Raw genomic sequence first — 26,311 nt, 5'->3', positions numbered from 1 at the left:
AGTAGCACCTGCACACGCGGTTCTTTAAATCCTATTAAGCTTCATTCTATTGTACTTTTTGCTTAAAGCCTGCTGTCATACAACAGAGCCGTACGTTGAGATTGGGCGCACCACAGCTGTGAACATCCAGAGAACCATCCTCGCCCGGAGACCTCATTCCTTCGCAAAGGTTCCCTTACATGCACAGAAGACTATACAGACCTTCTTAACCTTCAGTTCTATGTTCAAGCTCCGATTTAGTTTTGAAACCAGGATTACCCCCAGATACTTTACATTGGTGGAATAAACCCCCTAAGTGATTATACTGATTGGTCAAAAGTCGTTCGCGGACCCATGGCCGCGTCTTCCCGCTTTCGGTATAAAAACCCCTCGTGCGCGTCTCAAAAACTGTGGTACGTATCCTAAAGATATAAAGCTCCTGTAAATCACAACAACCCACCACACAACCCTTTCCTGCTGCTTCTGTAGCATGACTGGCATTGTGCTATCTGGGTCAGCAGATTTATATGCGGAGAAGTCGGTTATAGTTCAGCCGATCTTATCTACGGTAATTATCGATTTTTTAGTTTCGCACTGCTGGGGTGACCGCAAATCCTCCAAGCAAGGTTCTAACTCAGAGTCCTCATCGCTGGCGGGAAAGTTCACCTGAACCAGCAACTTCAAAGTTTCACCAGAAGATTCCGTCTAGGGGCCTTCTGACTCTTTAAGAAACTGTGGACTTCGATGATCCTTGGACAGATTCTTTCTGAGCCTCGCCGATTCATTCATTGGCGCTTCCGATGTCCTGACAATAGTCTAATCGATGGCCGACTTGTACTTCTTCAGGCAGCCCTTGTATGGCTGCTAATATTGATGCCTCTAGCAGATGTTGAAGATTTCCCTTGTCAATTTCCTCAGGCTGAAGAGATCTTCATTCCACCATGGTGGCAGTGTCTTCTTACTGTATTTAGCAGGCCACGAGACTTTGATGGCTGTATCGAATGCCTGAGAATCCCATTGTTCAGTTAGTAAGGGGATATCAAGGACCTTCTCTCAACCATCACAGTTCTCGAAGCTGGGCGAATGCAAGGTTGATGTATTGCTCCTGTCACACGCCGATAGGTTTGATATAATAAAAAAATCAAAGAATGACTCACCTCTCTGGTTGATTTCCGAACTGACCCAAAGCGTATGCCTTGCTTTGACATCGCAGTCTCTCAACAGGTTGGCCTGCTTTGTTACTATGGTGTTCGTCAGATGTTGTAGTTTTTCTGCCGGAGCTGATCGTTCATGAGCTATGCAAGCCAAGGAAATATATATGTTTTCTGCCCCCGCCTGCTCCAGCTTGACCACGACTAGGTCGTTGGAGCTCAGGCGCGGATACAGAAAAGCGTGAAGACTCTTCCTCGCAAGAATACATGCTCTAGGTCCGTCCTGATCAGCGCCTCCTGTGCTGTGGAATAAATTAAAATATTTGCTTTGGAGCCCTTTGATGGTTCGGATGCCTCCGGCCCAAGGGTACTATATTTGTGCGATGCCGACAAGCAGATTAGCCAAAGCGCACTTTCAGTGCTGCAGATTTATTTGCGTTAGCCTCGGCATGATCTGCGTGGGGGATTCGTCAGTCCCTGTCGGATTGTTCTCTCCTTCAACAACTCGTTGGCGGCTTCGATCGTCCGATTTTGCAGAACGGAGCACTTTCACCTTTGCATTCCTGACGACGAATCGCACTTTGTAGTCGACCTTTTCCAATGCCTCCAGTCACTCTTCGTTTATATGGAGCAGAAAACGTTGGCTGTTTGTCTGGAGTTCCTCCTCCTTGATAAAAACCCAGTCGTCGATGGGAATTCTGGGGTTTTGAAGCCGCTGGGATTGGACTAGCTTGTCCTTATCCATACGGATCTTCGGCAACCAGATGCGAGCAACCGATCTCCTGGGAATCTCGTCGTAGGGTATGATTTTGAGCTTTGCGCTCTCCCAGGTGTCGCTGATCTTTGCGACGCACGAAGCGAGAATTTCCCTGCGGACCACCTGGAATCTAAGCAGTGAGTTTACTTTGGCGTCCAGGAGATGCTCAATTACCATCTGCTATTTTGCGTCCGACCTCTTGCCCACTCTGCTCCGCTTGTGATCTTCTTCAACCTCATCTTCACAACAATTGCGTCTGAGAGTGATGGGCTTCACCTTCTGCTCGTCTGCCAGGCATTCGCTGAGACATCCTTCAACAATCGTCGGGTATTTAGCGAGGTCTTTTTCATTCCGCTCATCGACAATACCGGCCTTCTTATTTTTAGCAATCTTGCTGAGAATATACATGGCCCTCTGGTACTTGCTCTTAAGCAGGACACCTGTGAATCTTCCCTTCTTAGCAAGTTTGCAGTGACCGACGTTTTTGTCGGTCTTTACTTTTGAGGGATCCTTCCCCCACTCCGGTCACCAGGGTATGAGTGAAGGTGCCCAAGGTATACAGAGTTCGCATACTAAAGACCGAGATCCCTATTGGTCACGTAACCTTCGCGTATACTATTCCACCTTGGAGGAACATCCCCGGGCATAAGAAGCTTTTACCCCTAACACATGACCAGCAGACAAGCAGATCCTCGTCAATTGGATGAGCCTACTTCGAGCTCAGCCCGACACATTCTTGGCCCGTTCGAAGACGACTTTCAACAGCCACTGCAAGGAGATCGTGAGGACTTGCAACTTTAACCTGAAGCATAATCAGACCAGGCCGCTGAGCACCATTGAATATAATTATCTCCCTGTTGGGTTTTTATGGTCAATTTGATCATTGTCGTGTCACCATCACATAGGTGGTTAACTAAGGAGGAGGTCTTTTGAAAGCACCATGTGAGAGCGGGGTCTATTATTTCCGCTGACATACAACAAACCAGCTTGAGTCCCTAACTACCCCACCAACCAAACCATGGTTATTGTGTGAGATATATATATGTCTTACAGCTGTTGATCCGACGACTGATAAGTGGAGTCGCCGCTTTACAATGCTGCAAATTTAACTGAGAGGCATGGCACCTCAACTGCGTTCCCTTCGACGATTTTAGGAGCCATTTGCAATGCGGCGATTCCAAGCCCGTAATAGAGCCGATCGCCCGTTTGTTCCTGAACTATCAGAGCCCAACTTGGCATTCAGATCGCCCACCACGATCACAATATCACCTTTAGGAATCCTCCTCTGAATTGCATTTAATTGCTCGTAGAAAACATTCTTCTTCACTATATCGGAAGTCTCCGTTGGTCCTTTGCGATGTACAATTCAATTAACTCCCAGGTGAAGAGAGGACGCCTTACGGTAGCCGTCCGAAGCAACCCGACTAGCGATTCCTATCTGCTGCCACTTGGCATTCCAGAGTACAAATGCACATTGTTGCAAGAGGGAGGGGAGTACTCTGCAGAGTCCATTATCTTACTTCGCTTAGGCCACAATGTCCAGCTTATATCGATGGAATTCCCGCTTAAGTTGGAAAGAGTGAGCAGTAAGGGGACCACCGCTGCAGTTGTCGGGGAGCGTGTGTATATTCCTGAAACCAATCACAGTCCGTTTTCGATAGGTCGAAGGTCGTAATGTCAGTCTGTAGCTGAGACCCTGACAGGTTTAAAATCAATGGCGCTTGCTTCGGCCTTATGAGCATTTTGAAGTTGTCTTTAGCAAAGTTTCCGACGTATGTAGTTCTAAATATGTTCTAATGAACTTGATGTAACGACACTGCTTTCGTTACCTGACAGCGCAAGCTGAAGGTGAAAGATATCCCCCTGTGTTATGCGCTTCCTGATTCGCCTTCGTAAACCAGACAAACCCCGTAAATTGCAGCATCCGAAACACCATTACTCAGTGGACCACTAGAGTGAATAATTCTCAGAACTTTTCCAAAAAAATGCTACAATCAAAATTAAAACCCAACATCCCCTGAAATTCAGTTGAAGTTTCTGACAGTTTAAACTTTCCCCATAGAAAAAAAAAAGATAAAATAAAATTCGGGGCCAGCTTACCACGTAATTCAACTAACATCGTAATCATGAAAGAATTTTTGTTTAAATCCATTCCGAAAACTCTGGACTCCAGCCACGCCACCAATCTCTGTGCGAGATAATGTCGTTTCATTGTTGTTGGCTCGGGGATTCATCGTCCCATCTTCCTTTCGGAAATAGTGAGTGCGGAAACCATTGCTGTCCGTTATGTGAAAACTTATTTCGTGATTTTCAACTATAGTTTGCCAGCTAGCCAGCCCCAGAACCACGACCCACCACCAGAACTACACTAATTGCAGATTGTATTTTTCAAGAGAGTCTCTGTACTTGTAGTTTTAAGTGCTCCTTTGTCGGCGCTGAGACAGCGGGAGGGCCAAGGGGGTGGGGGTCGGTCTACTTGCCTCCTGCCCCTTGTCTCGCCCTGAACTCGACGAAAATAGAAGTGGAAAGTGTAACCGAAATCTGGTTCGGAGCTGGCGAAAAAGTACAAGATACAACTATAGCAAAACATGTGTTGTGAAGTGTAATTGTCCTGGTCCTGTAAGGACGATACAAGAATGGATAACTAAATAGACGGATGGAGATTTCCCCTCAAAGTGTTCTGCATCCAGTTAGTATTCGTCAACACAATTTCCACAAAAGATGAATACAGTTGTGAGGACAGGAGCTCTTACAAAAAGGATACAACAAGACAAGTTGTGGTCTCTGGAAGGACACAACTTTCCCTCTTTGAAATTCCGATGAATGGACAGCTACATGAATTGCTTGGTTGCACCCTTACGAAACTAATTCACTCCCCTGCCAGTTCTTGCATCACTCATGCACTGAGTCCTGTATATTTTTGGAAGGCAAGACATCCTCAGGATATCTTCAGTTTTCCACTATGTAAATTGATGCTATTTTGTGGTTGCATCCTGAACTTGTCGTGATTTCCCGAAATTTACACACTATTTTCACTGTCCTGGCAAAAAGGGATGGGCGGCATGGATGACTGAAATCGAGACAAACCACTTACAAATTTTCTAGTCCTTTTGTGTGACCCCCAATGATTATATAGTGATGCATTTTTTTTACCATTTCAGATCGGGATCGTAATGCGGTTTGATTTTGCGGCAAGGACTAAAGTGGAATTGTGACGAGATACATCCTGGAGCGAAGGGGGAGATCTTGTTATCAAGTTGGTGGTGCAATTCTTAGCTCCTCGAGGTCCTGGCAGAGTACTTCACACCCAATATGTTCTGGTTTTGCTTAGTTTCTTGGGGAAGTTTGTTTCAGGAACTTTAACGAGCCAGCGATTAACTTAATTCGTGTCAACTATTCCAAGATACGTTCAAAGGGCGGCAAATTGCGATGCACCGCCAACAGTTTTGATTAAAGTTTAAAATCCTCTGGAAATGTGTCCTTCCGGGAGTTAAACGAAACACTTCAATGCTTTAATGAATAGCAATTAGGTGACAACAACACTAGCGCGAAATTTTCCTTTCATTATTCCCGGAGAAAACGTTTGAGTTTATTAAAAGTTTCGGAAAAGTTACTGAGACAACTTCCGGAACTAACAAAAGAATCTAAAAGAAATTAATGGAAGCCTCGATGTAATTATTTAGAAACTTTAATTTAAGGAAGATTTTTCTAGACGTAGAAATGGGTAGAAAGTTTGTGGTTTAAGGGGTTGTTCTCGGGGTTTTGTTGCATTGACTAATTTCACTTTCATCCCTGGGCTCTGTTCGAAAGATAGATTAAGATGAGTTCAGGATATAATTAGCTCTAAGAAGTTCGAAGTTGCATGTCGTAGGCCTAAGAAATCGTTCGATAATTGTATCTGTTTGAGCACATTCCACAATAAATGAAATTATTCTTCCGAAAATATCTCGTTTCTCTACTTATCCTAAATTTTATCTAATTTAAAAGTCGCGGGATCAGTCTTTCATCTGAAACTCTTTGTAAATTGCCTTGACTAAGTGAAGAAAATTATCCTGTCTAGACTGTGGCATTCACCCTTCGCCATACGGCAAGATTTGGCCATTTCGGCAATTAGATCCAACTGATTCTCATCCGTGGAATACAATTTCGTCCTCATCTTGAATCTTTATACATTTACATGTATCTTTTCGATACATATGTAGAACCCAAGCATATAGGTAACGTCCTACATATTTCAATGGATTGCATGTTCTATTCCAATCCACCAGGGAGAATGCAAAAAAAGATACAGAGACAAAAAATTCGACAGGGTTGATAGCCTTCGAAGCAGAGCAAAACCTTCAGCTCCGGAGGGAATCTGGCAAATTTCCGAGGCACATGCTAAACACAAGGAAGGGAAGGAAGGATCCAGGCGGGGCACACACTTGTATATTCGCTAAGTTGTGTGGATCATCCCAAGAATTCATGAAATACATGGAAGTGCATTGTGGGCGGATTACTGCCTATTATCCGACTTACCAAAATGGAATTGCCATCTATGCAGTTTTACAAAATAATCGGACTAAAATCAGGAATGAATCTTATGAGAGAATTTCATTCGTTTTTTGGACCTGGACAGTACGTACTTATCGAGGGATTTTCCAGATGAAAGTGTCAACTGGGATTTTGGATGTGTAAACGATAGTGAGACAAAGTACCATAAAAAAGGATGTGGTTTAATTTTTCTAAAGGTTAGTGAAGTAAAAGGAGGAGAGTCAGGGAACGTATCAACCGCCAAAAAGCCTCTCCCGTCTCGCTAGTATGTTCCCAGAAATATATCCTGGAAGACTATGCAACAATCCTACAAGAGAAAATACTATCCGATTGGAGGCCGAATCCTTTGATTGAGAACTTCTGACGTTCTGCAAACTGTAAAGGTTATGCTTGGCCTGAAAAAATCATTTGAGGCCAACAAAACGGCAGCCACAGTCTACCTAAGGTTTCAATAGGCCATGTGTAGGGGCTGCCAAATAGATACTACTTTACCAGATACTACTTTAGATAGTTATGTTGCGATATTTTTGGAGAAGCGCGCGAATGCAAGGGTCATCTAGCAAGTTTTCCTAAAGACCCTAGCGAGGCGTTTGCTCAAAGGATCATAGATTGTTAGGCGACGAAGAGCTGCTTTCAGTGTAGCCGTCGCCGGAGCTTCCAAGAGTTCAGTTTTTTGATACCATGAACATACACAGGCTGGCACATTTCTTTGCCCTGCCAGCAAACTGCAGGATTCGTTGGAGTCCCCGACGCGCGACCACCCGATCGCCTTTTTCTTAGCTTAGAGACAGTAGCGGCGAGAGTGGCTACTACCTGCTGAAGCTCAGTTATTTGGCTTGTAGCCTCCGGCGAAATTTCACTGACCCCATTCAGCTCATGGGTTTTGCCAGCGGTGTTCGCTAATACTTCCAAAAATTCGGAGTTCTCACAAGCCAAAGTTATTGGTTGCTCTTCGGGAGTTGCTGCCACTACAACGACTTCAGAAGCACAACCCTCACCTCATCCCCGCCCAACTGCTTCATATCAGGCAGCAGTTAGCTTGGGGAGCGGTCGACTATGGTGAGCTCCACCAGCAAGTGATTCGGCTCAGTAGTGAGCGCGAGCTGCGCTTCTATTTGGCGAAAGCAGACCTTTTGGTTACATCGCCAAAACAGTAACCCCCGTATCGCCATGGCGCCCACGGAGGTGTGGCGGTGCGGTAGGCGCATACATCGCTATTGTTGTATGGTGTTGTGAATCTAAGCTAAATTTACGAGCGAAGAATCCTCCGAGCCCCACAACGAGCGGAGAACGTGAAAATGTAACTGCGCCACTACCAAAGCGAAGGGGGTCCAAGCGTAGTATAGGTCCGGGGGGAAACGTGGATTGGTACCCACGATGGAGCATAAAACCTGGGAAACGCCAAATCCTATCTTGGGGGTTGAGATGCAGAGATGGGGGTGATGACCGCTGGGAGCTCTTTCTTAACGAAAAACTGCAGAGGGGGATGGATGAAGGTGAGTCTCCCGCGTCTAAAAACGGGACGAATTATACCAATTGGGCCTCCAGATTGAGGGTTGGATAGGGCTGACAACCTTACACGGAAAACTGAAGTTACGAAGCCACAACGGAAGCCTCGGACTGGATGGATTTTACAACGGCGAACCCGACAACGATAACGGAATAACGATTTGGTCAAGGAACGTGCGCTCCCTGTACAGAGATGGAGCTGCCAAGCAGGTAGCCGATACTCAGTCCCAATATAGAGCTGATGTAACAGCGTTGCAGCAGATGCGTTGGACAGGGACTGGTTTCCTGGAGAAGAGTCGCTGCACCATATATTATAGGGGCCATCCATTGGTCGGAGTAGATGTCTTAGTTAGCCAAAAAATGAAACCTGCTGTTATCGACTTTGAAAACATAAGCGAAGGGGAATGCACTATGCGCTTCCGAGGCAAATTTAGAAATATAAGCCTCATTAACGTTCACGTCCCTACAGAGGAGAGAAGAGCCGGTTAAGGATACCTTCGACGAGGCAATAGAATGAACCCTCGAGGCCTGCCCCAGATATGATATTAAAATCATACTTAGGAATTTTAACAGCCAAGTAGGGGAGGAGCCCGTATTCAGGCGATACGTTGGTTCCCATAGCTTACATAAAAAAAAAGTGATAACGGACTGCGGATCATTCAATTAGCAGTGTCACACAAAATGGTTGCTGAAAGTACCTGGTTTGCGCGGAAAGCGGTCCACAATCAAACATGGGCCTTTCCAGGCGGGATTACTTTCAACCAAATTGACCACGTGTTGATCGAACGCCGTCACCTCTTAGCCTTTATGAATGTCAAAACATATAAGGGGGCCAATATGGACTCGGATCACTATCTCGCTGGCATAGTGCTCCAAACTACTCAAAAACCAGAACATTGGCGAGTTGAAGGTCTCGCCACGACGGGCAAATACTGCCACCACCGAGCATAGAAGAAACAGCCCGTGCAATTCATTGACAAGCGATGGAAAAACTGCTGGAAAATGGACACCAGTTGCATAATCTTTTCCTCGACTTTAAGGCTACCTATGGTAACATAGCCAGGGTACAACTGTACACAGCCATGAGGGAATTCGGTTCCCCGACCAAATTGATAAGGCTGACTTGGCTGACCCTGACCAATGTGCGAGGCCAGATAAATTCAGTTGGATCACTTTCGAGACCATTCGACACTAACTGTCCTATCATGCGTCCTTTTTAACCTAGCCCTCGAGAAAGTGATCCGTGATGCTGAGGTAAATACAAGAGGTACGATTCTCTTTAAGTCCACCCAACTAATGGTCTATGCTGACGATATCGGCATAATGGGAAGAACCAACCGAGACGTACAAACAGCCTTCATTTAGATCGAGCAGGCGAGATCTTGGGCTGCACATCAATGAAAGGCAAGATAAAATATATGGTGGCAACATCAACACCGAAAACCAACCAACCAACAACATCAAACCGCATTGGTCAAACGGGAAGAATAAAGTTAGGATAGGATAGAATACAACTTTGAGACCGTTGATAATTTCTCCTATCTAGGGTCAAAAATCACAACCGATAACAGCTACGATGATGAAATCCGCGCATGGTTGTTGTCAGCCAACAAAGCCTATTTCAGTTTACAAAAACTGTTCCCCTCGAAACGTTTCACCATAGGGTCAAAGCTCTTACTGTACAAGACTATGATCTTGCCAGTCCTCATGTATTCCTCGGAGACCTGGGTTCTTAGCAGGCAGAATTGCGAACTCCTGGCCGCATTCGCGAGAAGAATCCTGCAAACAATTTTTGGTCCCCTACATGAAGATGGACGATTCCCTAGCCTACATAACGACGAAATCTATGAGCGATACCATGACCGTCCGGTTGTGGATAAAATCCGGCTCAATAGGCTACGGTGGGCGGGTTATTTAATCCGTATGGATGAGGATGATCCAGTCCGGAAAGTTTATAAGGTCAATATCTATGGTAGAAAAAGAAGAAGAAGATCGGAGGCCAGATCCTGTGGTTGGGGACTTCTGACGTTTTTATTCTTGGTCTAAAAAACAATTTCAAGCCAGCAGCATGGCAACTGCGGTCTACCCAAGGTTTTACTAGCCCTACCCTCTCTCCCTCCCTTAAAAGATGACTGTGGGTACTTGCGATCATTAGTATCATTAGTTCCTTCGGGGTCAACAATTTCCAAACCTTCTCCATAATCCGCCCGATTAATTAGAAAAAGTACGGCTACCGAAAATATAGCGAATCGAAATCCATGCCTGCGGTATTCTCATTTCACGCCAAAGAATCTATGTACCTTCGCTGAATTTGACATTAAATGTTCAGAGCTTTGCGGTGTATTATGATGAACGAGTATCCCTGTCCCTGTCAAGGACTGTTTGATTACCCATTTCGGCCACCTTAGAGCTAAGGAATAGCATAGCCTCATGAAACGCGGATCCACTCCTACTAATCTTCCGGACTTCGCCAACTTAGTGGCCAAATGCCTCAACTTTTGACAGGAAGTGCACGTCATTTACACCGACTTTTCTAAGGCCTTTGATTCCGTTAACCACAAGATACTATTATTCGAACTCGTCTCTCTCCACATTAGTACATCACTTATTACATGGGTTATCTCCTACCTCCCCTTCAAATCCTGTAGCGTTTCCTTTGATGGCTGCACTTCCAGTCCTTCTCCCCCCTCCTATGTTTTGCCACAAGGATCCATTCTGAGAACTCTTTTACTTTTATTCTTTGTTAACGAGCTCCCCTCTATTCTCAGTTGTCGTTGCTTGCTATACGCCTATGATCCCAAGCTGGTTTCCTCTATTCCATCCCCAATGGATTGCGCTCCCCTGCAGGCAAATCTGGATACTTTGGTCCATTGATGCACAGTTAATAAGTTGGCTCTTAACGTCAGCAAATACAACTCGATGTGTCACTCCCTTAAAACCTCCCGTAACCCTTTCTTCTACTCCTTTGGTGATCGCTCAATGTCCTGTCTGAATTCTATCCTCAACCTGGACGTAACCTTCGATGATAAACTCCGGATTGGCAGCCATTACTTCGATATCACCAATCGTGCTTCCAAAACGTCTGATTTCATGCTGCGTTCCTGTGCTGATTTCACCTCGGTTCATCCCTCCATAATGCTTTTTAACTCCCACGTGAGGAGTATCCTTGCGTATTGTTCCGTGATTTGGTCCCTCTTCTTCAATTGTGATTGTCTTGCTCCAGAGAAGATACAGCGCAAATTCAAGATGACCCTCCCCCGTGCTGACTATCCCACCCGCCTCCGTATTTTTCGTTCCCTTACCTCCAACATCGTAGAATCTTCCTTAGACTTTGCACCCCTCTGATCCCGAGACTATGTCAGAGTTATGATACACTACAACTTCGTCTCATGGACTTTTTCGCACTTTAGTTTCAAGTGTAAACTACCATGCAACACGCGTGCCCCCCACGTTCAAAGAGAGATCCTCGTATGGTGACTGCAGCACCTTTCCGGTGGAATCAGTCTTCACCACAAACTGGATGCAGACTTGGAGTTCCCTACAAGTGTGAACTGGTGGTAACAGCCGCGAAAAACCGGTCTCTCCAAGTCCGTCTCTTCTGTCGAGTTTTCTGAGATCCAAGAAGAGAACAGATTCGAGTTACATTCCCTGGTCAGTAGTAATTACAGCAGGGAACACCAAAGCGCGAAATCCAGTCTCGGCGGAGGACTTCAGCAAATACTTGCGCTGTCATGTTTTTTGGGGCGGGGTTGGTGAATGCACAGAGTATTCGCGCAACGGTACGTCATCGAACTATCAACACATCTCCATCGTGGGGCTGTTCACCGAACTTTCCCGTCTTGCGAAGCCTTCAAATCAGAGAACTCCTTTCAACAACGGAATGGGAGAGGAGGAAGGGAACTGTCAGTTCAAGAACCCCCCCCCCCCTCCCCTAATCCGATCGAATTCTATCTTCTTTGTAACGAGAAGTGTCCGAATGTAATTGGTAGCGCGGCTCCACCGTTCAGTACTTCTCAGCATCTTCTCGACAATGTTGTCTGCGAAGAGACCCCCTCATCCTACACAAAAAAAGTGTGATCGGCGTCGTCCACAACTCCATTGCAAACCACACAATCCGCAGATCGTGCCTTTCCAATTTTACGCAGGTAAGGCTAAAAACAGCCTCCATGCCTACTTAAGAATTGGGTAAGGAAATAGTCAGTCTCGCCATGCTTCCGATTCAACCACGCACCTAAGTTGCCAGTGAGGCGCGCAGACCATCTGCCTATAGTTTAATTTTACCAAGAGGGTTTGCACTCATCTAGGTTGCGTTGCCTTTCTTCACGACCAACCACGTCCCTTGACTCTTCCCCCTTTCGCTCCTCAACAAGAAGGGTAACCGGGATCACCCCCGCGATCACCATCACGGCCGGAGACAGTGCGGCACGCAGACGCCACCAGCAAAACTCCTTGTCTCTGTACTTATGCGAGACGCTTACGATATACCTCCTTATCAAGAGCGTCAACTCATACCTCTGCACCGTAGAGGAGGACAGACTGGGTTGAACTCATCAGAAGGCGTCGCCTGCTCGACGAAGAACAGCCAATATTTGCCATTAGCCTACTTAACACCAAAACTTCAGGTGTAGCCTTGGTCGTTGCTGTTTTGATTTGCTCAAAAAAGCTTATCTTTGAGTCAACAATCAGCTCGAGGTACTTTACCGTTGGTTTTGACTTGTTTATCTACTCGCCGAACGATATGGGATGCAGGGTCGGAATCCTCTTTCTATTCAAGATGACTACTACGGTTTTTTCAAGCGAAGGGCTAAAACCATGAACAGTCACTCATTCGCTCACCCGTCGCATCATTATGCTAAGTCTACTTTGCGCCATAACGAGTCCCAGGTTGGAAGCGTTCCAGAGATCTGGCCTAGAATGGATCCTCGTGCTATTCCCGACGTGATTTCCATTCTCCTCTGGCCCTCTGGTGTCCCATAGAACAGGGAGCGGTCTTTTAGATAATCAGTCAATATCCGCAAGAGATAGCTTGGCACGTGGAATGAGTTTTCTAATGTACTTATCATATCTGTCCATGTTACTGAATTGAAGGCATTTCTGACATCATGCGTTATGAGGAGCACTATCCATCAAGGTCGGCGGCTGTGTGCCTTGGCCCGACGAACCACATCTACGACCTCCATAATAGCATTCACTATCGATCTCCCTGTTCTGAACCCGAACCGCCTTGAGGATATGCCGCGAATTTACTCATGATCAGTTTCTCCAACACTTTCCCGGTCGTGTCAAACATACACAGCGGTAGGTATGCAGATGGCAGCGCCGGGTCTCCTTTACCCTTGTTGATCAACGTAAGTCTGGCGATTTTCCAGCCACAAGGAACAATGCCCTCAAGCAGCGATTCTGGTCGTTGGCGGAACACCGGTTTTGTAAACGTCCACCGGGATGCCATCAGGATCTGCCGTCTTCTTGTTTTTCATAGTGAGAACTGCTTTTTCGAGCTCTCTCATTGTAAAGAAGTGGCAATCCGCGATGCTTTCCGCGGTGTTGACCGTACAGGATGTCGGATGTCGGACGTCGGGTTGGTGCTTGCCGACAAGTAGCATCAACCACTTTGAAGCGATGTACTGGTGATCACTTGCCGAGAAGTCTTCTAGGACTCACCACCGGTCCACCGATGATGCCAGAGATTCCGACGCAAAAGTGATGTCGGGAATGCTGCTTTCACAGCCTGGCACCGAAACGTTGGCGTGGATCCGGTATTCAAAACTACGAGCCCGGTTATCACCGCCATTTCCAGAATCCGTTTCCCACTGAAGTCCGGCTGAGATATGCCCCTTGCCGAGAAGTCTTCTAGGACCCACCACCGGTCCACCGATGGTGCCAGAGATTCCGACGCAAAAGTGATGTCGGGAATGCTGCTTTCACAGCCTGGCACCGAAACGTTGGCGTGGATCCGGTATTCAAAGCTACAAGCCCGGTTATCACCGCCATTTCCAGAATCCATTTCCCTCTGGAGTCTGGCTGAGATGTGCCCCTTTCAAGGACCCTGGCATTAAAATCACGTCCCACCTGGATTCGTCCCTCCGTGCTCGAAACGACGTTTTCCAGGGAATCAATCTGGCGCCGAAAGTCCGGTATCGGTTCATTCGGCGTCAGGTACTCGCTAAAAAACGTTATCCCTGAACACCGAATCCAGACAAACCCCTTCCCTCGGCCTTAGGAAAGAACACAATATCGAACATCGTCCCGAACCCAGTGGGGGCGGTACCCGATAAGCCGAGATGCCCTGAAACTGACGGTTTCCTTACTATCTTAGTTTTTAGACCTTGCACTACTAGGTGGAGTTAAGGACTCACATTTGGGAGTACAACATATAGGGTGACGGGTGAGGGGCCATGGGGTTCAGGGTCAAATTCAGGGTTTACTTTATTCCCTTTTTATGTTTTATATATTTACTTTTATAATCTCCGGGAGTGGGATGATAGAAAATACGGCACCCATACTCTGTGTATCTGTGTGCTAGGAGTACTAGAATGTAGGTACTCTCTCCCCTCTAAACACAGGGTTCCACGGGCTGCCAGGCAACTCCTCAATAGTTTTCATAGAGCCTAACTGGTATCAGTTATGGTTGAAGTCCAAACACACATTAAGAAGTGGTGCATTATCCATCAAGGTCGTCTTGCATTCTACCCTGTCGTGGTTTAGTTAAGTTCCAGTTCCAGTATTAACTGTGGAGGACCTGCTTCCTTCTTGTTACAGGATGCTCATCTTTATTTAAAAAAAATGGCATTTTGGGTAGATCATCATGGTTGCCTCCTTTTACGTCCATCGATTGAACTTCACCTAAGAGTTCTGTATGTTAACTTGGGCTTTTAAGGGTCCACCTTTTCTTAATGTCCTTTTTGCTGGAAGTTGCAAATCCAAACAGTTATGTTAGCTTAGATTTGTTTGTGTTGGGTTCATTAAACCTGAACTATTATCCCGAAAAGCATATAGTTCCTGAATTATGGGCAGATGACTTTTTGGTCGTTTCATTTCCAGCTATATTATCTCCAGGATTAAACGCTCCAAATGAATGATAATTATTAGATGGAAAGATTGGGACAAGCGATATTTCATCCTTTCCCTACAGTTAAGTGATGTTTGATCCCTAATTTCAACCTTCAATATTCACAGCACGGCGGTTATCTAAAGGATACATAGGCAATTGCCTCACTCTAAACCTTTTTGGCCTCCACTACCGAAACTACTTCAGCCCCGTCCAAACATGTTACCAGGAATATTTCATAAAATCCTGGCTCACCAATTGATTAATTAACATACCGCAATAATTTGTCATCCAAAACAAAGATTAGATTAGCCCGGATAGTCCCCTCCCTCTGTTTTAATCAGGACGATAACATCACATCTTCATGTATCTTGTGAAAGGCGGGATGGAGAGGTTTGATGAAGTAAAAACCACAGGCGGCAAATTACTTCCGGCCCCTAATTAGGTTCACTCCAATTTCCCAATACGAGGACGGCATGACAAAGACAATGACGTGAAACCAACAACTGCTCCAGTATCGTTACCAGCCAGATAAATCGGGACGAAATATAAATTCAATTGTTCGCTGAATCGGTAGCAAAGTCATCACCTACCTTGCATTCCCCAGGAGTGTGATAAACTTCGGCTGAAATGTTTCAGTTTGAAGGACATTATGGCACTTAGCATCGGAATCCGAACCCGGCCTCCTCCACTCAATTCGGTCAACGTTCTCGACTTTCAAATTCGTGACCAGTCAGTCTGTTGTATCCTTGGGGGCCAAAGTTGTACTTCTGCAGAAACAGTCATTGGTCCGTATAAATCGACTTCTGGAGGAAATATTTCAATCTTTATTTCAGTTCTAATCTACGCACCTAGTTGCTTCCAAGATGCCTCACACCTGCATGGAGTCGAAAAAAAAAACTAAAACATAAATTATCCTGAATCCCCGGATGACCAGGACTAAATTTCGAAGACTACATAGACCGGAACTCAAACGAAGTCACCCTTTGCCATCTACTCTATTCGGTAACGGGTGGCAGACGTATGAGGATGAGCAGCCAGTCTGAAAATGCCTGCCACCATCTCCCAATTCAAGGATGTTCAAGGCGATCAGCGTCCGGTTGCTATCCGACTTTTGGGGTCGAATGTGAGTAAATTTTTCAGGAAGAGCTCAACCACCTTCACATGAATTCCAAGCACTGTCTCCACGCACTTTATCGCCTCATTATGTCCGACCTGCCCGTTGTCCATCCCTTCTCAGTTTCCCTTCGTCAGACTCACACATATCTCCGTACTTTGCCATCTCAAAACAAATGCAAGGACATTGCCTTCTATTAATTTTATGGGACAACTGACTGACTCGATCCGAGGGAGTCCTTTTTATGTGTACAGAAAAAGGCAAAAGCCCAATTCCAATTTTGGTGTGAAAATTTCCTATTGCCGTGAAATTTAAGTTGCCTTGTCACTTCAACCCCAAGGAGGAGTCCTTCCCAAGACTGCTGAGAATGTAGGCTAGCCGTCAGAAGGGGATTGAAGTCTGTAAGAGTTTCAGGGCAAACGGCCTGCATTGAGAAAGGAAGGAAAAAAAGCAAAACAAAGCCAGGAATCGGTTGGGGTTGGTTGCTGACTCCCAGCCTGCCGAGGGGTTGTTGTTGAAACATGTTTTATGCTCTCGATAAGATAACTAAATTGGATTTGTACATGTGTTAGAATCGTTTTGTTCTAATTGAATCATGCCGAATTCAAGTAAGGATTTCTTTCCTTTCCTGCCTTCCTGCCTCAACCCTGTCCCCCACCCGCACGTCATGACCTTTTCGTTTTGTTGCTTTTTACTCTTCGTGCGTTGCTTCACTTTTTTACTTCGTTGGTTGGTGGTTATCGACATTTTCTCATTGGGGTTCGAAAAGTTTTCCTTGCAAGTTGCAAGGACATGAAGACTTTTCGAATTTTGCGTGATATATTTCGATGTGTGCAAATATATAAATGTAAAAAGGGTACAGTGGGTGAGTCATAGTTGAGGGAATACGTGTATATGTTACCAAGGAATGAGGGCTAACTAGTTGAATATGGATGATTAAATTGTCGGAAAAAGGGTTGAAAAGGATAACATGAAAACCCTCAGAGAAGGTTCTTAGAGTTGGAATCATTTTGTAAATACTCTTTTGTATCAATGGCAAATTGACTTTTAATTTGAATAAATGATGAACCCAATCAAATTTCAAGTAAGTTGGAAAGTGATGGTTAAGAGGATTTAGTGAAGAAGTCAAGCTGAAGAGTTTGTAAAAAGGATTTGAAAGTTTGCTCACCATAAAAACGTTATCGTGAGGGTTATTTTGGGGTGCAATTATCTGTGCGGTGTTCCTACCATACCACCCCAAACGCGGGGTTAAACCGATGTCTGCCTTGTCGCGAAGCCAATATGAAGGGTTCCTTCCTGGAAAACAAGGACCTCAAACTGTTAACCTTTGCTGATTTCCGTTAGCCTTGGTGTTCTACAGCGGGGGAGAAAATCCCTACCCATGTATTCAAGGAGGGCGATCATACCTCTGTCTGCAATGAGGCTGATCTGAGGGGAGATTGTCTGGTATAATGGGGACCAGGATGGCCCTCCAAGGTGTGATCCAGGAGAATTCCTAGGGGGTCTACAGTCGATGTAAGAACAGTGAAACAATGGCACAGTTGCAGTGTATTTTGTCCATTGGAAAGGCTGATTATAATAGACGCCAATCGGATTATTGCTGACGACTATCATAAGGCACGCTCCCACGTCCGCTTTCTGGCAAGATCTTCACTTCAACATTTTAACCCAGGCTAAACGACATCGTACTTGGGCTGTCTTACTTACGATCCAACCAAAATTTCCAAACATATGATGACTAGGCATGGTCTAGGTCGATGGATCGTAACGAAAACAGTGAAGAGCTCAAATATTTCTGCAGCGTTTACCGCCTCATCAATGACAAGACATTCCTTGAATGCAGGGACTGTGACAAGGTCAGTAAGGTTTCCACTAACCAGAAACGATCAGCTTTTGAGTTAGGAGTTGTCTTCACATTGACGTCGATTCCATCCGATAGCCGTTTATCTTTTCGCAGGAAATTAGGCGCGGCCTCCTAAATTCAATACAGGACATTTCCGGCTATCGCCCAACAATAGGTGAACTTCTTTACTGTGGAAATAGCACCGACTCTAAACCAGGCCAGATCATAAGGCATTTCTGACTGTGGATACGGTGCAATACGGTACAAGCGGATCGATGAACGTAAAGAACTAAGAGCGGGGTTGATCATGACACGCAGGTCCTCTGTTATCGTAAAAAAGACCGATAAGTGCAGCGTTATGTGCGCGGTGACAAAAGCAATTCTATTATTGCGTTGCTGAAAGAGACAGGTGTTCTGAGGTAGCGGTGAGGAAGACGGACCAACAACCTTGTCGGACAAACCAAAACCAAATAGCCAAGGAGAACCTCCATAGGAAAAGCACCGGGAAACGCTATATTCACATTGGTTTGCTGGCCGTGATGTAGTAGGCGAATGCTCCAGAGGCTTATTAAAGAGACCAGACCCAAGTCTGCACGGGGACTCATCTGAAGTGGCAATTGGTCACGGAACCTTACCAGGGGTATACTGGTATCACGGGAACCGAGATAGCCCCTGAATTCACATATCTCAGGACAATTCCTGCCTCATTTGCATTCAGCTTGGTTAGGATGATTTGCCCCTAGCGGGAGTTTCATGAGGGTCATGGCAACGTTCAAGCGAACAGAGGGTTCGGGCCTGTTGTATTTCATCACGGGTTCCGTACTCCTTAGTTCGGGAAAGACTTAAGTAGGTCTTGCATCCACTACTGTGATCATACTTAGCCATACGCTCAGTATAGACTGGTTCCGTTATACTTGTCTCAACCGGGTTCTAATTGTGGCAACAAAATCATTCCGTATCTTAAGAAGGCCGTGAAGTTAAGCCCACGAGACAGATACCATAAAGACGTAACTTCTCAAGGAAGCAGAACCACCCTATATCGCATCATAAAAGGGCCTCCAGATGGTCGTTGGCCTTATAGCTCTCTCAGCGACTTCTCTTCTCTGGCTTCCTATCCAAAATGACGAGCAGCTCAGGTTATACTATCCCAGGATTCTCAATTTTATAAGATCCATCAAAGTTCTTACCTTTGTGGTTGGGGTGGCAACATGTGGAAACGAACTGCTCCTTCAAATGAGAAGGAAATTTTCTTTGTCAAGAACGTACTCAAACGGAGCAAAGCTGCCAAGCTTGATGGTCTCCTTACAGATGCTTCTTAGCCATTTCAAGAAGGTTCTTGGCAGTGTGAACAGGCAGTGTACCCAGAATGCTCTATTTAGGGGAGGCAGTTCTGGGACACTAGTAGCTAATATCAAATGAAAGGATGTTGCGTTGCCCTGCGCGTTGTATTGAGGTAAAATCTCAGAAGAATCTGAAGACGAAAGTGGAGTCCGCCATGGTTGGTCGTTACAAGTGACGTGCATCAGTTCAGTGGATCATATCATCTTTTTTTAAACACCTTTTCTACGCTGCTAGACGTCAGAGGTCTTGATCCTCCATGGAGTCATGGACCTTGGGTGACGGCTCTGAATGTTGAAAGCACTATCGTCAAGTATAAGTTAGGTAATGATACTTGAAAAATGGCCAGCACTGAGCAGCCCTGTCTGGAAAATTAACAAATTACGAACTTTTCATCGGACTAGATACCTGCGGACGTCTTGATCAAAAGCTGGAAGTGTCAGATAACATTTGAGAAGAGTGACCTCAGGGTTCACGAACCCTGAGAGTGTGGAATTTGTATCCATTAAAACCATCCCACAAGCTACGGCTAAGATTTCTCCATTCAACAGATTTTCTTCCATATCCATATCCTTCCATATCCATTTTTAATGGGAGAATACTCTGTGGTCCCCCCAGCACTTTTCTTGACTTCGCAGAGGAAGCTATTCTTCAGGAGCTTATATCTTTAGACATCCTTTATGTTAGCAGGTCATTTGGATTTACTCTTTTCAGTCGTTTCATTATATTAGCGATATTGTGGCGGAGCGAGCAGCTTGGGTGTCGGACTCACGCAAATGTGAATCTTGGAGCCCATGATATCGACAAACAATTGCTGATGTTCCATCGCAGGTTCGCCGAAAAAACGAGGAAATAGACCAGGCCCTGTAAACATGCCGAGAGTTCTAGCGACTCTACCCGGAATGCAACACCATGCTGCCTCACAATCTTCGACCCCTTGAGCGAGCGCAACTACCTGGACGATACAAGCGCTGTAGTCTCGGTTCTTCTCGTATCCCGGCATCATAATTTAATACCACAATCGTAAAAACTCGCGGTAGTAAATTCTTCGTCGATCCGTACGTATGGCTACAGGCAGGTAGATTTGAGTTTAGGACTTCGACGAACGATTCCTTGGCGCTACTTAATCGCGGACATTAATATGCCTATGTTAGGCGCGGATTTCCTGTGCCACTATGGATTGCTAGGGGATATACATAATAGACCCCTCATTGACCCCACAATTTCCCTTAGGTCATCAGAAAGAATCTAATCTTTCTCATCCAGCACCCTTTCCATCGTTTTTGAAGACGTTGCCGACACACATGACTACCGAAAGCAGTCTCTCGCAGCCAGCTAAGCATGATGTTCGACACCACATCAACACCCCTCTCTTGGCTCTCCAGTCTTTTCGAAGGTGCGTCCATTACCACCGCAAAACTTCACAGTTTCGCGGAAATAGTTCGAAGAACTTTTTAAGCACAGTCCTTGCAGATCTTCAGACAGTTGTTGGTCTTCGCCACTTCACGTGGTCCCTAAATCCAACGGCAAGTGGAGACCTTGTGGCGACTACAGACGCCTAAAAGCTCAGGCAATTCCAGACCGATATCCGATCCAGCACTCATCGACGATTTTGTGCACTCTATGGCAAACTGCCTTATTTTCTCGACCTTGGACTTAGTCGAGGCATACCATCGGATTACTGTAGTTCCCAAAGATGATTTTGCCTACTCGCTAACAAACTGCCGTGTTTTTACGACCTTGGATCAAGCCAAGGGAAAACGCCAATATGCACACCTTTCGGACGCTTTCAGTTCACTAGGACTACTTTTGGACTGCGCAACTCGGCGCAAACCTTTCAGAGATTCATTCATTCTGTACTGCGAGATCTCAACTTCTATTTCGTTTATATGGATGATGTACTGATCGCGTCTTCCTTTCAGTCCAAACATTTAGAGCACCTCAACGTCACCTCGAAGATGGTCTAGTGCCTAATGTTGAAAACTGCAAATTTCTTCAATCACAAGTGATATTCCTCCGCCACCTGATTACTCCTGAAGGCATCAACTGGACCCAGTCAAGGTACAAGCGATTTCAAGTTTCCCGCTTTCAAAAACTGTTAAGGATCTGACAAGGTTTTGGGTATGTTACACTTCTATCGTTGTTTCTTGCCCAAGGCCGATCCTTAACACCTTTTTGTCTGGGAAGAAATCCAAAGACACCCGCCTGATTGCGTGGTTCGCAGAGATTGTTCCGGCATTTGAGACCACCGAGCAAAAGCTGGTGGATGCCTAGCCATACTGGTCGATGCTTCCGGCATTGCCATAAGCGCTGCTCTTCACCAAAAATTGAACCACATCTGGAAGCCGTTGAGCTTTTTTTCCGTTTTGTCTTCAAACAACTGAATCCCGCTGAACGGAACTAAAGCACTTACGAACGTGAGTTATTACCATACCTCGCAATTAAATACTTTGGATATTCCCTTCAAGGACTTCAAGGAAAGCTGTTCACATTTTTCACAAATCTTAGGCTACTCACTTTTGCTTTGGGACGAAAACCCGATTACGCGTCCCTCGTCAACTTCAGCACTTGAGCTTTATCAGCCAGTTCACATGGGTCTGGAAAAGATAATATGGTTGCTGACGCTTTGTCACGTATTGCAGAGGTCAAGATCCCCGCCACCGTCGATTTGCCGGCAATCGCCGAGGCGCAAAAGGACGACGCAGTTCTTCAGAGCCTGGGGAGCAGGTCCTATCCTATCTTCTGCTCAACATCCAGTATATACTGGAAGACCTCAGACGAGGGATCAACGCCATATATTCCGGCTGATGTCCGAAAGAAAGTATTTCACGCCGTTCATGGCCTCATGCACCCAAGCACTCGAAAAACGAATCGGTTAGTCACCGCAAAGTGTTTCTGGCCATCCATGAAAAAGGACATTAATTCTTGGACTAGGCAGTGCATGGCATGCCAGAAGTGCAAGACTACAAAGCATGTGAGGAAATAGGTGGGAGTGTTCCCTCGGTCCACGACGTTTCCGCATATTCCACCTCGGCATCGATGGCCCTTTGCGAGACTCCCATGGTTTCAGGTTATTGCTTCACAAACAACGACAGGTTCACCCGATGACCCGAGGCAATTACGGCAGAATCTTTGGTTGAAGCCATCTTTCGAGAACGCATTTTATGCTTTGGTGTGCCTCCTCGGCTTTAAACGTCACCGTATAACCGCTTAACACCCGCAGTTCAAGGGGATGCTCGAAAGGTGGCACAAGACGCTAAAGGCCGCTAAAATGACCCAAGACGACCCTTCCTGGTCGCAGCTCCTACCACTCGTTCTACTTGGCCTCCGGACAGCCAATCAAGAAGAATTTGCTGCAAGTCCCTCAGAGCTGGTATAAGGAGAGAACCTGAGACTCCCCAGCGACCGTGTTCCCAACATCAGGTCGGGACTTAACGCTATCGGTCTGTTGCGTCTGCTCAAGGACATGGTGCCAAAGTTCAAGACCTGGAGGAGTCCGTTTGATTTGCGGCAGGGGAGTAGTAGGAGCTGTGCGTCTGATTCTTCGCTGAAACCCCTCTCAATCTAGGAATATACAATCCGTGGTTCAAGAAGCTTCAGCTACCCTGAATTGCTTTTGTCTTAAAAAAGTCTTGATATATCCTCACGTTGCAGCATTGTCGCGATTATTTTGTCCGGAAATACAGGGTCAGGTATTAGCACAGAGGTTTTGGGAACAGTGCTTTGTTTCTACTACATGAAAGGTCTTACAGGTATCGACGAGGAACAATTTGCAGCAAATGCAGTCAGCCCATCGTGATTTCCCGATTTTGACAAGGTAAGACTCCGGGAGATTGATTACAACTTGCCATGGCTACTGTGGTGGTAATCAATCTCGCGGAGCCTTCAGCTTCAATGCGTTTCACCAGAATTCCTGTAATGCGCTGGAATTGCGACCCATCTCTTCACGGAATGAATAACGTAAACAACGTTCTAGTCTACTATAACCTCGAGAGATTTGTACTCGACGGTGATCTAACCAAATACCAGGAAGATTTCATGCTCAAATCTAAATTCTGACTGGTAGCGTTTTCCTCCTGGATCACGTATAGTAAGGAATGCTAATTTCGGTAGAGGGTTAGTATCCAAAATAGATAACCGCGAGCGTAAAACTCATTATTCAACACATCAATCACCTTCGATCGCCTCGCAGAATTTAAGACGTTCCTTATATCCAATATTGCTTGGAGCAGCATGGGTAGACAGTGACAGTTGTGGTGTCTGTCTGAGCATTTACTTACTTCCTCAATCACATCAATTATGGAGCGACCCACTCTAAAACTATACAATTTTGGTGGCAGGTCTCCTTCAAGGTTGGCTTGATAAAGTTCTCAAACAGCTTCACCACTGTCTGTAAATATACTGGGAGAAGGCTAGGCTGACTGTATCCCGAAGTGACTTTGACTTTCCCTGTCAGCGCAAACATCCCAACTTTCCAATGAGAGTTGCTGCCAAACATGAGATGACTTATTCATAAATGTAGGCCTCAGCTTAGGATATCATCATCTCCTGGTGTTTATTTGTGATGTGTAGACAAGACCGCCTTTTCCAACTTTTTCACAGTGAAAGATAGGTCATAAATTATACCTACCTCCGTGGAACCAGGTGTTCGATGAACTTTAAATTCAAGTCCGAATGACCAGCCAGTACTCGAAGTTCCATGTATCCCTGTTAATGTCATTTCCTGTTGTCATAGCGTTTATCGTTGAGTCCAATGGTGATTGAGTGACGGCTCTTGGTCCTATCGTTCATTTACCCAATTTGAAGAAGCTTCCAAAACCTTGCCTACGCCAGCTTTTCTCAGGTGTCCTCCTGCTTATATTTGCTGGTCGTCGAAATATTAAAAAGAATCATTTGCCTCCTTAGTGAAAATGTATTAATGATCACTGTTCATATAACCGGCAGCATCCTTCACTGTTGCCCTGCTAGTACCCAAAACTCCGTAATAAACGTCACCTGTCAGTAAAACACAATCACTGGAACGAACGCATCGGGAGTGGAAATATGGAAATTGGTTGATTACCGACCACTTTCTCGAAGGATCCTTGTCATTCTTGAAATCTACCCATTCTTACCGAGAAAATGTATTTAGTTCTTGTCATCCTCCTTTTTCTCTACAATTTAGAATTTTTTGATTCCCTTAACCCCAAACTTCCAGCTCCTCTACGAGTCTTGAATCTTGACCTATAAAATTAACCTTTTTTCTACAAATACAATGGAAGCCGTTTTTACGTTTACTACCTTTCAAAATCGGTTAATCTCACCTCCCTAAGAACAAAATGTTTGGCTTTATTTTATTTCTTGGTTGTTGTTGTTGTGCTATTGCTTCCATTATGGACAACTAGATGGACATCAACTACAAGACAAATGTTCATGCAAGAGTGCTATAAGTGGGAAGTCGACGCCCAGCTGACCTGAAGGCAACAGCCATTTGGGACAATTATAAATTAAAGCGATCGAAAAACGTACCTTTTCAGCCCTCTAAATTATTTCAGCCCAGTTGACGACAAGGAAAACTGATCCAGCCCGGTCTCGTTTCAGTTTTTATCTGGGGTCTTGGATTCAAGTTGATCGAGGTTGATTGTGGACAAAGTTATCAACTAAAAGGTTGAAACTAAGAGAAAAGCTTAGGGACACCAGTGGCATATTACCATAGTAGTCCAGTGATGGTAAGGAGCAAAAGCACTGAGGACTTGTTCCAGGATAGGACAGCAAAGCTACACTGTGGAAGAGCCTGAAAGCTGAATCTTCAAAAATGATTGCTAATTCTCCATTTAATCAAGCCTTTGCCACTTCAATTCATTACAGCCTCAGAATAATGCCCTTATTTGAATCATCTGACTTCAATATTCATCCAAACTAACTTTAAACCCCCTTTCCGATCTACAGAAATAATTTCCACGAAGCCCACAGAAGAGCGTTTGTTGCTTCCAACACAACCACTCTACGCACTTGACACGCTTAACACGCTGCCTTCAACCTTCGCATAATCACTTTCTCCAATCCTTGCCATTATACTTCAATCCCTCTTCGCCAGGAATAACGCCTTCTAAAAAATAGGAAAAATCACTTGACTCCTCTATTCAATTTGTCATTTAGCTGCCGCCGCTACTATAAGAAATCATTCTCATTGCTTCCATGGTATTGTCGTCGTCTTTGTCGCCTTCATAACATCATTCAGTGCCATTCAACGTCTTTGTACTCGCTGTGGAAAGGACTCGGTTTATTTGCCAACCCCGTCTGGGAACGTACAAAGTCTTAAATAAACTGCTGCTTTGATAATGGTCCTTTTTCCTCTCTCAAGAGTGTGTTGAGAGTGGTTCACTCAAAAAGTCGTTTTCGTTGAAATCGAGCGAATGGGAATCATATGTTGGTGTCCTTATAGAAAGGGGTCGCTAATAGCTCGGGAGAATATGATTGACTGAAGAAGGGGGGTTGTTTGTTAGGGGGTAGATGCTTATTGAAAAGGATTATATTTTCAATAAGTTCGCCTAATTGGTGTACAAGCTGATTTGCTGGAGAAATTTTATCATAATAAGGATGAAATAGGATAGACTTTGCATACTGTCAGCTCAGGGATGGATTTTCCAAATGTCCTGGTCAGAAGTACTCCATTGTCTGTGCATTTCGAATTTTGCCTCAATATTTTAAAATGACAGGACGCTGACAGCCTTTGGAACACCTCGTACCAACGAGAGTATTTAAATGTGGTCTGCAAGCGCTGATTTGTGTATCAAGGACTAGTTTGCTTACGTCCCGGTTCCGGGTATGCGTCAAAGACCTTTGTTAATTTCTCGACAGATCCGGCGCCAATTTACGTCAACTGAAGTGGACGCCCTACTATTATTCTGAGGTTTGTTAATAGGCACGATTTTTTCCTTTTTTTTGTGTTTAAAGTAAGTGGGAAGATTAGTCGATTCGCTCGAAATATGTTTCAACTTTTTCTAGATCCTTATAGGCCTCAACTGGCCTACCTATCGACCACTCTGGGATAGTG

At 45.2% G+C, this 26,311-nt stretch overlaps 1 protein-coding gene across 3 annotated transcripts in view; it reads left to right on the top strand.

Annotated features, from left to right (window-relative positions):
• The window catches only part of LOC119656073 (potassium channel subfamily K member 15), a 168,359-nt gene extending 162,553 nt beyond the window's left edge, over window positions 1–5,806 (top strand). For all 3 annotated transcript variants that reach the window (XM_038062354.1, XM_038062355.1, XM_038062353.1), the window contains exon 10: window positions 5,049–5,806. The gene's annotated coding sequence lies outside the window, so the exon portion shown is untranslated. The remainder of the gene's footprint in view (window positions 1–5,048) is intronic.
• The last annotated feature ends 20,505 nt before the right edge of the window (window positions 5,807–26,311 follow it).

This window comes from Hermetia illucens, chromosome 4 (assembly GCF_905115235.1).
Source record: "Hermetia illucens chromosome 4, iHerIll2.2.curated.20191125, whole genome shotgun sequence".
NCBI lineage: Eukaryota > Metazoa > Arthropoda > Insecta > Diptera > Stratiomyidae > Hermetia > Hermetia illucens.
This window is presented reverse-complemented; position numbering and strand designations above follow the sequence as displayed.